The 14379-nt window shown below is 47.9% G+C and overlaps 1 protein-coding gene across 2 annotated transcripts in view; it reads right to left on the bottom strand.

The window, feature by feature from the left end:
* MAPKAPK3 (MAPK activated protein kinase 3) overlaps nucleotides 1-14072 on the bottom strand; it is a 316126-nt gene extending 302054 nt beyond the window's left edge. The window contains exons 1-2 of one of the 2 annotated variants that reach the window (XM_085625130.1): nucleotides 13880-14072; nucleotides 3406-4077 (exon numbers count right to left, since the gene is read on the bottom strand). The gene's annotated coding sequence lies outside the window, so the exon portion shown is untranslated. The remainder of the gene's footprint in view (nucleotides 1-3405; nucleotides 4078-13879) is intronic. The other variant, XM_085625131.1, reaches the window with a different exon arrangement.
* Between the last annotated feature and the right edge of the window lie 307 nt (nucleotides 14073-14379).

Raw genomic sequence — 14379 nt, forward strand, 5'->3', positions numbered from 1 at the left:
TATGATGGGGTCCTGTTTGACAAAGTGCCAATGTTTGTTGATGATTTTTCTAACTGACATATGGTGCTGATTGTTCTATATATATATATATATATAGAACTATTAAAGACTGTTGTTGTGCTCATCTCAAAATAGACAAGACAGCACTGACCGGTTTGGACTGTAACTGGTTCTGGTGTTGAAATTAAGCACGATTCATCCTGGACATCCCCCGACACAGCCACATCTCCGGACACCTGAGAGACCTGCACTGGCTCCCCGTCAACAAAAGAATCACGTTCCGACTCCTCACCCACGCACACAAGGCCCTCCACGACCTGGGCCCCAAGTTCCTCAACAGCCACCTGACCTTCCACAAGCCCACACGCCAGCTCCGCTCCGCCAGCCTCGCTCTCGCCACCATCCACCGCATCCGCAGAGCCACCGCCGGAGGAAGATCCTTCTCCTACCTGGCAGCCAAGACATGGAACTCCCTCCCCATCCACCTCCGGACAACGCAAGACCATCTCGCCTTCAGGAAGCAACTCAAGACCTGGCTGTTCGAGCAGTAGCGTTCCCCCCCCCCCCAGCGCCTTGAGACCCTCCGGGTGAGCAGTGCGCTATACAAATGCCTATGATTGATTGATTGATTGAAATTAAGTGCCAGTGCGGAGCACTTGAAATCACTGCATCAATTAAAGCACCTGGATGACAAGTGAGAATCTATGCACGCTTGGGAGTACTGGAATTTGCCTTTTCAGAAATCTCACTAGTGGTCTTTCATGGGTGCTCGAAATCAAGGATTCTTTCTTCTGCCCCCCCCCCACCCCCCAATGCATCTATAGTGCAGCGGCCCACCTGGTTGTGCAAAAGGGTTTCAGTCTGTGCAAAGAAGGCAGAGCAGTGAAAAGATCCTGGGCAGCCCATTGCTGTGTTGTTCCTCTGTCTGCCGCAAGCAGAAAGAACGAGTGGCAGGAGTGGGAAGCCAGGTAGACCAGGCCTAGCCGTTAGGAGCAGGTGAGGATCACATACCTTCCAACTTAAAGAATAGTCTCACCGTGTGAGGAGGGGGCCGAGCCTTGAAGGGGGCCTCGGAGTGCAGGTGTCTTGTGGGCAGGTGGAAGTTCAGTCGATGGTTGATGTAGGATGGTCCTTGGTCGTGTAGAGCATTGTAGGTGTGTGTGAGAATCTTAAATAGGCAGCAACTCTTTTGGATGTGTAGCCAGTGGAGGGTTCTGAGGTGAGGGGTGATGTGGGTCCAGTTGGGGAGGTCCAGGATGAGTCTGGTTGCAGTGTTCTGAATGGTCTGTAGTCATTTGAGGAGCTGGGTGTAAATTCTGCTGTGCGTTCTTGGTGTATCATCTTGTAGCCATCTGGAGTGGCGGTGACAATGTCGGGGTTCGAGGTGGGTTGACCTATGTTACAGGATGCACTGGAGTGGTTCTGGGTTATGTGCGGCCTTCTGAGCGGCAGCGGCGCTGGGTCCCATGTGGGCAAATGGTCCTGTGTAGCAGGAGAAGCTGCAGAGTTGGCAGGTGAAGGGTCCTTTGATAGAATGTGGAAAGAACGAGAAGCAGCAGTTGTTGCATGGTTCAGGGCTAGAAGCTCCTTGGTGGTGTAGTGGCGTATAGTGAGAGGAACAGGAGTCCTACCGCTGGCCGCGCTCCAGTTGCGGACAGGCGCATACGGGATTGCCTCTGGGGCACCTTTGACCAGGCTGCGTATCAGCCTCTATAAGTAGCCCTGAGAGGTGGGAGGGGCCGTTAGGGAGGCAGGAGGGCAGGGAGCGGGAATAGCGATGGGGCGAGGAAAAACAGCAGGAACAGGTGGGGAAAGCAGCGAGGCTACGGACCCAAAATGGCCCACAACTAAAGTGTCCAAAACAATTATCCAAGCAGAATCAACAGGCAGCCAAATCAAAAATAATCAAAGCAAGCCAAACCAACTCTCTAATTGGAGGATGGAGGTCCCAGCTCAGTGAGTCTCTGAGCAGTGGGTTGTATGATAGAACAACTCATGCCTCAACAACGCATGCAATAACCACAGTCTCAACCACGACTTAGTATTTACCACGCATGCCTTTACCATGCAATCCTTTACAACACATTTTGTTGCAATGGCATGTTTGGGAAAGGCATATGTGGTAAAGATCACACCCCAGCCCCCCTGCCCAGAGTCCTAAAAACCGCCCCCAGCACTGCAATCCCCCTGCCCCAGTCCTAAACACAATCCAGACCACCCACACTGAGCCCTACAAACTGGCCCCTTGCTCCGCGATACACCCCACACAAAAAACTACCCAAACCGCTGCCCCCTGCACTGAGCCCTAAAACTGCCCCCTCTGAAAACTACAATACAGCGGGTCTTCCATGAGACTCGTGCGAATTGCTGCTCTGCTGCAGTCAGAAAAAAGCTTCATTATGATAGAATGCTTGCTCTCAGCTGTAACGTAGCCTTTTTTAACTAGAATGTGGGGGGAGCTGTGAAGGGCCTGCCTAGCCGTGTCTGGTGCCTCAGTGGACTAATGCGTCCACTGCAGGGGCCTGTGTTCAACCTCATGGTCACAGGTTCAAATCCCAGCAGGTCAACTCAGCCCTTCATCCTTCTGATGTTGATAAAATGAGCTCCATTGAGTTGGGTAGCAATAAACATCTGTTATTCAGCACCAAGATACTCTTGGGTGAATGTGCGCTTCACAAATACACGTTATGTAATAACTGGAATGCGGAATGCCGCTATTTTGGCGAGCCAGTTCTCATGGGACATACCACACTTTCAGCTTAACCCAGTTTACAGCATTGCTTGGGTTGTCCGCGGAGGGCGACTGGGGTCAATGACCAGCTTTAGGTGCTTCATTTCTCAGCCTCACTTAAAGCGCTTGTGCAGTCATACAGCCTGTCTTTAAGTCGCATTAAAATAAACGTATCATGAACATAAGGTGCTATTTCTGTTGCGCTAAACATGCCTCTCAGACCATTCAATTAATTGGCTGAGATAGACAGATAGATAAACAGACAGACTTTCGTCTTTTACCCCTTTTGTGTCCCCTGCCTCTTTGAAAATAATTTCTAGAGAAGCCACAGAAGTGGTGTAAGAGCAAATAATTTCTCAGCCCAATATCTGTTGAAGTACTGCCCCCCCCCCCCCCGCGCCCCTCAGTACAAACCTCTGATGACCGCTGCCCCATTCCCCTTAGAGAAGAGGCTACCCCAGATATATAGTGAACCTTAATATCATCGAAATTATTGCATTTCCTGCCCAACAAAGTGATTGAATAAAAAGGCACATTTAATTAAAAAATCCCCGCTTCGCCCGCCTAAGATTTCGTTTCTCAAAGGGGTCCTCAGCACCAGGTCAGCATCGCTTCACGCGCACCATTCCTCATAAACGTGAACTGAGAATACAAGAGATATGAGAACGTCTTACCTTCGCCTCCGGGAAAATGCCCGGATGTGGAGTAGAACAACCGCAATGTGGTTACACACGGGGAGTACCAACTCAAGCAGCAACGACTCCCAACCGGTGTGAAGTCAGCTCAGCTCCAGCAAGAGGTGAGCAGGCAGGGGTCGTTCAGGCAGCCGGGATACGCAGGCAGGTATAATCCAGGCTGGGGAAGAAGTAATCTGGTCTGCGCGCGACAGCAGGACTTTCCTCTCAGTCTTGAGGGCTCAGTTCCTATTTTGAAGGCAAACAACTCCCTTACGAATGCATACAGCCCATGTGCAGTCCTAGGTTAAAAAAATGCAGAGATTGTTCAGAATACAGGGCTCTGCATTGAAGTTCTAAGCATGCCAATCCTCGCTGAGGTAAACCGCGCCTTCTATGAATCATGGAATGGGGTCTCCGGGGACGTAGAACCCAGAATTTGATCCTCGGGGGTTCCCAAAAATCTGCTTGTTCCAGTGACAGGCTCGCGCCAGTGCATGCTTCCAAGGCACTGGTGATGCTGGTTTTATTCAAGTGGATGCAGTTACCTCAACATTCAAATTAACGCTGCGTGTGCAAAGCAGCCACTGTTGCTGGGTGTTCCTGTTCACACAGATTACGGTATTCCAGGGCAGGAGGCGCAATCGAGGCTCGAGGCTGCCAATCACTGGCCTGGAGAATCAAAAAATCCAAGTTAATCCACATTTAAAAACAGTTGAAGAGAAGCAGGCAAAACAAGCGTGCACCAGATCAAAATGCAGTCTTGCGTAGCTAAACCTCGCGCCCACTTAATCAGCCCCGAGCAGGTGTGTTTATCCCAAACCAACAACATGACTGTTGCAGATCCTGCCAGGTGAAATAAACAAAGCGGGGAATGTCAGTAAATCACTGCCTGACGTCAGCAGCTGCAGGCAAACTCTGGTGTTACGGTTTAGGTCAAATCCAAGCATCAACCGTTATCAAGATGCCGTTGTCTGTTTTAAATGTGCTCGTATTATATAGGGCTTTGTTTTTATGTAGGGGGTGGTTTGCTCAGCTTAGTGAGTGGCTGTGAGTGCAGTCCCTCAGAAGTGGCAGGGGCAGAGACCCTGCAGTTTTAGTGATGTTATGTATCTATACGTACAATCATTCTAGACAAATTAACAGGGTGGAGCTGAGTCAAGGGTCTGGCTCGGATCTTGGAGCCCGTGCACGAGCCGAGCCCTGAAAATATTTGCGATGTAAATCATTCAACAAATTTAACTTAAAATATGATAAAGTCTCTCGTAATTCAAAAAAGTATTTCTTTGACATGTGGAAACTCTGACATTAATAGGGTACATTGTAGCACTGAATTGAAAAGTATTAATTAAAAGTGATAGTTTTGTACAACTGGTATTCTGAACTCACATTTGGAAGTGCTTTTATAAGTGATAATGAATAAAAAAAAAAGTTCTGGTGTAATAAAATATTTGTCTAAGATCACCCAATTTAAGTGGGGGTAGGCACACTTTATCCAAGTTTTCTGGTTCCACTTTATGCCAGTAGGAGACATCTATTTGTCTTCCCTCGTGTTATGGCTTTGTTTTTTAACTCTTTGTGCACTTTTCTGCAGTTTTTGAAATGTAGCTGAACTCGATCCAGAGGTAATGGGGCGCTTTACACGAGCATTAGTTAGACAAGGTCACATGCATTGCTGATATAGAGGGGGGCGGGATCAAATGATTCTCCCAGAATCACAGGATGTTGATCTGATTCTGAGACTCGAACCTGGGACCCCAGTTCCCCAGTCCTAGCCCCAAGGCCACATACGGGATAGAGGGAGGAAGGCAGGCAGAAGCCATATAAAAGCTCGGCTCGAGGCGCCACCAGGACCTCGAGCTGAGCCAGAGTCACGCTTCAGGCTCGAGCAGTCAGTCGCTCGCCCATATCTAAATAATTCTGTGCCATTTTGTGTTTAGGAATTAGGACACTAACGTCCTGCATGCCTTGCACATATGTGAGTGTTCGGAACACATATGCTCCTGACCAATGACGTGTGCCCAACTTGAGTTGTGGTGTCATTTCGAGCCAATGTGTTTGTGTGAGGTGGGTATTTGAATACAGACTGTTGATTGTGGTGCGCAACTGTGCGTTTTTAGGACTTGTGACTGTTGCTGCTCTGTAGTGTGAACCTCTGGGGCTGCTAGTGCGACGCAAGTGCCTCCTATGCTCATCTTTATGCAACACGGATTCCTCTCCACACCCAGGGGCGGCGTGCTGGGAAGTTTCACTGTAGCGTGAGTTGTACTGGCGTGAAGAGTGCGCGTGGAGCTCCGGTGTTTGTAGTGTGGGTGTGACAGGGCGAGGTTAGTAGACAGGGCGAGGTTAGTAGCATAGTGATGTGTGTATTCAAGGCACTTTTGCTGTGATTCCCTCTCGTTTGACTATAGCGATGTTGGTGCAGTTATGGATGTGTGTGTAAGTAGTTTGTAGGCACAGTCAATGTACAGAAATCAGGTATGGATATGTGTGTGTGTGTGTAAGTAGTTTGCAGGCACAGTCAATGTACAGAAGTCCGGTATGGATATGTGTGTGTAAGTGGTTTGTAGGCACAGTCAATGTACAGAAGTCGGGTAATGGATGTGTGTGTGTGCAAGTAGTTTGTAGGCACAGTCAATGTACAGAAGTCGGGTATGGATGTGTGTGTGTGTGTGTGTGTGTAAGTAGTTTGTAGGCACAATCAACGTATAGAAGTCAGGTATGGATGTGTGTGTGTAAGTAGTTTGTAGGCACAGTCAATGTACAGAGTGTGTGTGAAGAGAAAGAGAAAGAGAGATATGAATCTTGGTCTGCAAGGATGTGGTTAGTGGTCAGGTATCTGCATGTCTCCCACTGAGTTGCCAGGTTGGTTGTTGCAGCACATTCTGGCTGTCTAACAGGTATTCCCCATTGATTCACAGCCCCAGGAGTTCCACTCCGCATGGTGCGTGGCTGTCACTCAAGTAAGCATGCGCTCCCGGTTAAGATGAAGAACGGGTTTCCCATAAACACTATTCAGGAAAATGGGGTGCAGGAGAGTGGGTGTAGCTAACCTGCCACGGCTGAATCACCTGGCATTGTTTTCCCTTGAGTACCATGGTTATCTCAAAGGATTATGCAGAGTGACCAGATTACAGAGTTCAGCAGGAGAGGGGCAAAATGACCCCAGAAAGCCACGTGGCAGGTCTACAAACAATAACCCAGGGAGGCCACGGGGCGTGCAAGTTCTGTGCGCATCTATTCATGGTATTATGTGCAAGAAGACGGCTGATTTCAATCTCGGTTTTTGCATCAACATTTGATGCTGGTAGTTTTCAGGTGGCTGTCGCTATGAGCAGCAGACTAGGGTGTCATTTGCTGCTTTTGTCTGTATTGTTTTTCCTCTCGTTGGCTGTTGAATGTGGCCTCCTTGGGATCGAAGGATACCAAAATGCTGCTCTGCAGAGGTTAAAATTCAAATGACCCCGGAAGAACACACAGGTATGCCACTGGTCGCCGAATAATGCAGCATTGGTGTATCGGGGGTGTCACGAATTCCCCCCTGCGGTGCTGGGAGACTCCCCCCAACTCTCGGGGGTGGGGGCGGCTATTCACTTCAACAATAATAAATATCTGTGCGAACCTGACCGTCTCGTAAGCCTCTCATCATATTCTGGGGGGGGGGGGGGGGGGACTTTTTCCGTTACGCATCTGACGTATTATTAGAAATTAAATTTGGCCCTTTGTTTAAGGAGCCAAAAACTCTTTCCTCTTCAACAAGTTCATAGTGTAAAGTTTAAACGTTAAGAGCGGCAAGATAAAGCACTTTTTATTCCTATTTCACCTTTACTTTTAACATGTAGCAGTTGTCACAACAATAAAACGGGGGATTCTTATGTGGACAGAGTCAAGCCAATCAGAGCCCTCAAAAGCCTTCACGCCCAGAAACTCCATTAAGCGGCAAGGCTCGGAGGAAAAAATACAGGGTCTGTGACAGGCTATACGTGAAGTGTCACAGGCTAGTAAATTCACTCGCACTAGAGCACAGAAGCGGACATGGAAGATACAGTATGAAAAGACGGTACATTTAGTTTTTTTGTGTTCAAAATATTTTATTACATTTTTGATAAAAGAAAACATACAGAAAAGAGCTCCGAAAAAAGATGGTACATTTCTAAAACAAAAGGAGATCGCCCTGGGGCGGTATGCCGACATAATGTTACCACTTCCTTATTATGGTTTTTGGGAAAGTTTCATGCTCTGGTACAATTTGAGATGAACAATAGTTTCAACAAATTTGAGGGGTCAGGGAGAAGAGACAGCTGGAGACATAACTTCCAGTTGTGTAGCAGGTCCACCGGGGGCCACTGAACCCGATAACGTCTGTATTTTACTACCACAACAGCAGTAAAAACAAGCATTTGCAATGCAATAGGTCTCGCATTTGCGAGAGTTTAAGCTATTGGCATTGTAAATGACAATGCCTTTTATTTACCTGTTTTGATAATTAACACATAAATAAAAGGCATGGCCATTTACAATGCCAATAGCTCAAACCCTTGCAAATGCGAGACCTTTTGCTTGGAAAGTGAAAGCGTGCATGGCGCGCTGAATGTTGCAGGAAAGCATGTCGTGCCTACAGTTGTAGAAACTCATTAAAGAAAATAGTGCTTACAGACTATAATAAGACCTACCATGTAACAATCAAAGTGAAAGGGCCAGTCCTTATGGGAGGTTACAAATGAAGACAAGGCGGGAATAAGGAGGGACTAACAAGCCTATTAACAAATCAGAAGTCAGTGTTTATGAAGGACAATGACAAATATATGCGGAGGGTGGGCGGGGCTTCAAGTCCATACTCTAAAACAGCATGCCTCACAGAGCAGCGCATGCACTTCCCAGGCTCGACCTAAAAAAGGCCATTATTCTTGCAGCATGGTATCCATGCCAGGAGACTTAGAGAGAGACTACAGAACAGCTTTCTCTGAATAAACAGTTTGATACGTGTCCCGGACCTAGCAACACAGAGGATGGAAAACACTGCAAATCCCACCTAAAAAAAACCAAAAACTACTAGTCCTATTCCTGAGTCTTTCTTATCAACAAGTAGGCCTTTGCCAGAAGAGAGCAGTCATGTTGTAAAATACTCTATTTATCTCTGAATCAATATAAGGTACGTGAGTCACAGCAGCCATTTATAAACAGTCACCTTTGATGGAGTGTTAAAGGTCTCCAGTCTTATTACTGAGTAACACTAAGCCCAAGGCAACATTTTCAAGTCCTTCCAAGTACAGCCAGGTGGGTGAGTTAGTGCAGAAATCTTGCAGAATCAGAGAACCTCTGATATGTAGTGGGTCAGCGTGGGAATCTGTCAGGGGACCTGCCAGAGCTTGTGTTTTAGTGAGATCTGGTTGTGCACGTCACTTGTCAGAGGAAGATGCAGGCCTGCCATTGGGTGCAAAGAATGCCCCAGATCAGGCAAGCCCAGTTGAGGTAAGGCACAAAGAACTGTGATGATGCAAGGTCCAGGTGAGATTAGCAGATTGAAGCTATGTGCAAGAGCCAGCCAAAAGAGAGTCAATGTGTGGGGAGTACAAGCCTTGTGAGAGGATTTGGCGCTATGGCCAGAGCATCCGACTTTGGAACTGGTAACAGGGTTCCAGTCCCGGCTTCAGCTCAACATCCTGTGATTCTGGGCAAATCGCTTAATCTCCCTTTCCTGAAAATGAACCTGACCTTGCGTAACGTAACTGGTGCTCATGTAAAGCACTTCAACGCCGTACGAAATAGCACTAAATAAAACTGCAAATAAACTCTTTAGCCAAGGAGGTAGGATCCAGAGGCAGGTGTACATGCAGGCCCAAGGCGAAGGAAGGAGGACTGGTCTGCAAAGCCGACCCTGGAGAGATAATGTGCCCAATGTAGAGGCCTACCGCACCTTAAGAGCTAAGAGTAAGATCTAAAGATGAGCCCAAAGTGAGATGCGGAAGGTGGCACCAAGTGTAAAATCCCCTTCCACGTGAGGTGATGAGGCTGGGCTAGTTGTGCAAGACACCTCATGACGTATGGTGAGGCCAGGTACCATGTTAAGCCGACGAGACTCAAGGAGGCTGCCTGGGCATGCCTGGGTGAGGTAGAGGGAAGGTGGAACAGACAAGTGCCAGGTGGAATATGCACCAGTGCCAAGTGATGTGTGCATCAGTCTACAGTGCACCAGGTGCTTTCAGGTTCTTTGTTAAGATATAAAGCTAAATAAAGGTGTATATGACCAACCACAGATCAGGCAAGTACGAGTCATTACCAGCCTGTGTTCAGTTTTGTGTTAAATGCCAGGTGGGTTATTGGTGACTGAGGGCAAGACAGAAAAGTGGGGAGAACTCCACCCCCAAATGCCATGTGTGAGTAAATTCAGCGTAAATGGGTTGGACGTTGGTCCAGGGTTAGGGGATATACATTAGCAGTTACAATTTGAGGACGTCTGCCACCTAAAAGCCTTTCCACAGCGAGCATTATGAGCAAGAACCAGATAAGGGAGGGGTGAATGAGTGTGTGGCCTTGGAGCGAGGTGCACACTGGAACTAAGTGGACTGGATGATTGTGCATGTCAGGCAGGGCTTTAGTGGGCCGGGTCCTGCCGGTGCTCAGCACCACCAGTTCTAAAAAGTAGGTGCGGAGATGGGTCTCCATCGGACTTTCCGTTTTTGCCCTCTCTCTCAGGGTGAAAAACAAATCTTAATTCTGCAACAGTACCACCCTTTCCTTCCTTTGATGTAACTTCAAAACGACTCGTTCTCTTTCACAGTCTCTGCATTTCAGAACTGAAGTATTTTCAATATTATATACAAGGAAGCCATAGTTGTTGCTTTTTTATCTTATGCAACTAACAACCACTGACAAAGCCAATAGTCCTGGCTTGTTGTAGGTGTAATGTTACTTGTTTTATCATAGATCTGAATGCAATGACAAAAGCATCAAAATACCAAATCGGGCGGCACACTATGCTCAGTACAGGATTCCGTAGTTTTTACATCCCACTTAAAGCTCTGATAGAAGTGTAGCAGTCCCAAGCTGACCGCAACCCCTCCACAAACAGTTTGTCAGAAAAGACTGAAACCGGTCTTGTTGAGAGAACAAAAAACACACCTTGCCTCTAGTAAGGCGGATGCCTGCCATTTGAGAGAGAGCCCCAAGCCTGAGGGTGGTGATTGCACACATGTTGTGTAGCCCTCAATCCAGGTGAGCATTCACTCCTGATGTTGAAGGCAGCAGCCACTGTGGTGTGGGTGGTGGTCGGAGGTAGATGCTGCCTCCAAGTAGGGATGCTACTGAAGCCACATGGAGATTACAAATGGTAATGTGTAAAGTTTCCAGCGGTCACTGGTCATGTGTAGGAGTCTCCAAGTAAGGCAGTAGGTGCTATTCAGAGGTAGATGCCACCTCCAAGCAGAGAGGCTGGTAAGCCCACATAAGCTTTACAAATAGTCATGCGTTAGGGTGCCAGTGCCCAACCGTGATGTGTGGGAGTTGCCACACAAGGCGGAAGTTGCTGGTCGCAAATGGGTGCTAGCCTCAGTTTGGGTGCCGGCTGGGACTGCTTGACCTGGGTGATGGTTGCAGATAGGCTGGCTGTTACCTCTATCTGGATACTGGTCCCTGGTGAGATGGTCTTCACTGGTCATAGGTGAGCGCTGTCCTTCGGTTGGGTGGTGCTGATTCAAACGTAGATTGCATCTGGCCTCACGTGGGGTTGGTGCTGATGACTAATATGTTCCTAGATGGAGTGGATGCTGTTCTTAGGCGGGTGGTAGCAGAGCTTTAAATGGGCCGGTACTCACCGGTACGGAGTACCGGCACTTCTCAGTTTTTTCCCCCTGAGTACTGGAACTTATTTTCGGGCACGGAGAGTACCGGCACTCCCAGAAGCAGCAGGACTCAGGCCCTGAAGTACGGGTATGTGCAATGCAAAAACTACTGAAAATGAACCTTTATGATGGAGCGTGTTTATATGCCGCTCTGGCAGGCAACAGCCAGTGTATTCCTGCGCTGGGTTACACCTGCAGTGTTAGGCTCAAATTGGCATCGCAACGAGAATGAGGATGTGCCCAGAGCTCCCGACAGTGGAACTGGAGGACCAAGTTCGAATCCCAATTTCAGGCTCATCATCCTGTGATTCTGGACAACTCCCTTAACCAGTGGAGCTTAATAAATAAAAAAAAAGGGGGGGGGGGAAGAAGAACGCTTTAATGCAAATGTTCTGATTGTCATGTAAAGCGCTTAAATGCCCATGGCCCAAAATCGCGCAATATCAAACTGGCAAAAATTAGGCCAGGTGCCTATGACATAGAAGCTGATGCTTGCCGTGTCTCCTATGTAAGGAGGCAGTTTGATATTGCCCAAATTTGGCCCCTGGGCATTTAAGCACGTTACATGACAATCAGAACATTTGCATTAAGACTTACTTATGTGGCTATTGTTAAATTCCTGTCTCACAGCCACGCCCCAGCCATGCCCCTAACTGCACACCCAGTGTAATTAGTGAGTACCGACACTTCAAATTTTCCATTTAAAGAACTGTGTGGTAGCACCAAGGTGTGGAGTGACAGACCCAGGTGAGTACTGTGCAAGAAAACGCTGTCAGCTTGACACGAGAGCTGGCCTCACGTGAGGTAGATAGAATTAAGCGAATATGGAATCAGATAGGTCTGGGTAAAGGTAGCCTGTCCGCTGGTCCACTCCTCTGCTGTGAGGTGTGCTGGTACCCAATGGTCGAAGTGGGGGGGAAAAAAAGTAGGGGAACTTTGGGTGGAGAATCAGAGGACGGGAATAACCCCTGGACTGGGTCAGTGGGCGGAGTCAGAGGTGTAGCCAGAAAGAGCAAAACATCCCAATTTTTAGTATTTGTTTGGTATTTCACTGACCATTTACAACTTATTATATTATTTAATTCAACCAAGGGATGCACATGTTTATTAAAGGTTGAATATGAGTTATTGACATTAAAATGTATTCACAAAGTGGGATACGTTTCCAATCACAGAATGTCCCAAATACACTTAAAAGTCGAAGTACAAGCCATTTGTCTCCGAGCCATGCAGTTTCTGTCATCAGCACTTCTCCTCCCTTTTTCCACAAGAGCAGTTCAAACATGAATGACCAAATATCCCAGTTTGCAAATGTTTTCCACCTAATTTTGGCTCTGCCATATTTGTCACATAATACATCATCTGCTGCATAATCTGATGATTTTAACTAATAAATTGTTTGTAGCCCAAATGTTACAATAAAATGGAAAGTATTAGTAATTTTTTAATGTATATTGTTTTACTAAACAACTGTTATACTGCTCATCATTAAATTACATGAGCAGCGCCACCTTGTGGCAGACTTCTCAAAGCGCGGTGTTGACAATTAGGTGCAGGTGCCCAGCACCGGAAACCAATTAAGTGCGGTGCTCAGCACCAGAAAGCTCTGGCTTAAATTAAGCACTTATTGTCACTATTTATTCTCAGTTAGGTCTATTTTTATGTAAATTGGAATTAATAAGGCTATTGGATCCGTTCATGTTCTAGTTCGGAACTCTGTTGTGAATGTTTGAACGCTATCGGTGTTCCTGCTCCTATCAGCCTACAAATAAAGAACTACTAAATTCTTTATGAGCAGCGTCTTCAATACATTACAGACGTTTGCAGCAAAAGGGTTTCTTTCTTTTTTTGGATTCATTTCTTCACTGGGGAACAAATAAAGGGAAGAGAGAGTGAAAGTCACGGTTTTCAGCAACAGAGAAGGAGCCACACAGAAAGAGAGGCAATAAGAGGAAGAAGTGAGAGAGATGGGAGCAGCGGCAGAGTGGAAGCGGACACTGACCTTGCCTTCCCTGGACAAGAAGGAAGAGAGATAGAGTCCTTTTCCTTCTATGTCCACCCCGCCCGTCCCGCACGGCCGTGAATGGCCGAAACTTATCTAGAAGCTTTCGCTATTTCTGCCGTCCTGGGACACATTTCCAAAAACAGAAAAGTAAGGGAACGGATTGCTTACATTTTAAGAAGTAGGGGCACGCCGTGCCCTTCCGATCCCACCCACTTCGACCACTGCCAGTGGTACCACCTGAAGTGGTAGCTGCTACTCAAAGATGAGCGTCGGGACAATATGAGGTGATTGTCTTAGCTGGTTGGGTGTGAGGTGATTGTCTCAGGTGGTTGGGTGCGAGGTGATTGTCTCAGGCGTGAGTGTCTTGTGAGGTGCGTGCTCTGTAGGGGTGATTGTCTCAGTAGGTTGGGTTTGAGGTGATTGTCTCAGGACTGGCTGTGAGGTGATTGTCTCAGGGGTTTGGGTGTGAGGGGGTGGGGGTTGGGTGTGAGGTGATGGAGCTGGGTGTAAGGTGATTGTGGTCGGGTGTCAGTCTGAGGTGAGGTATGGAGCCTCACGTGAGGTGTGTTTTAGTTTCAGACGGCGCTGGCCCTAGTAGGGAAAGGTGTCTGATGGAAGTGGTCAGTACCTGGCACAGGTGCGTCTCCTTGGGTCTCCAGGTGCACAGATACCGCCCGCGCTCAGCACTCCTCCACACTTCCAGATCCCGCCGCACCGGCCCAGACACGCGCTCCTGCCTCCCGCAGCCGGCGACGCATTGACTGTTCTGCTCCCCTGGGAACCGGGCAGAAGCTATCGGCAGCCACGTGACTTCCTGGAACGTCACTGCCAGTCTCAGTGCGGTCCTGTCACTCCCTCAGAGACTACTTGTCTTAAAGGGCGATATACCCAAGGGAGTAAGGTGTCAGGAGAGCAAGCACTGGGCAAAGGGATTCCACTCGTGCGAGTCTGTAGAGACGAGAAACGGGCTCCTCTCCTTACTTTGCATGCGTGGTGTTGCCCTTTAAGATGTGACTCGTCTTTTAGTTTCCACACAACATGCCCTTGTCGGCTTGTGCCCCTTTAAGCGCTGGCGGCATAGCTGCCAAGTATCTCCGTGTCCTCAGTAACATTCAGGGACTCCTGGTG

This window comes from Triturus cristatus, chromosome 9 (assembly GCF_964204655.1).
Source record: "Triturus cristatus chromosome 9, aTriCri1.1, whole genome shotgun sequence".
NCBI classification, from domain to species: Eukaryota; Metazoa; Chordata; class Amphibia; order Caudata; family Salamandridae; genus Triturus; species Triturus cristatus.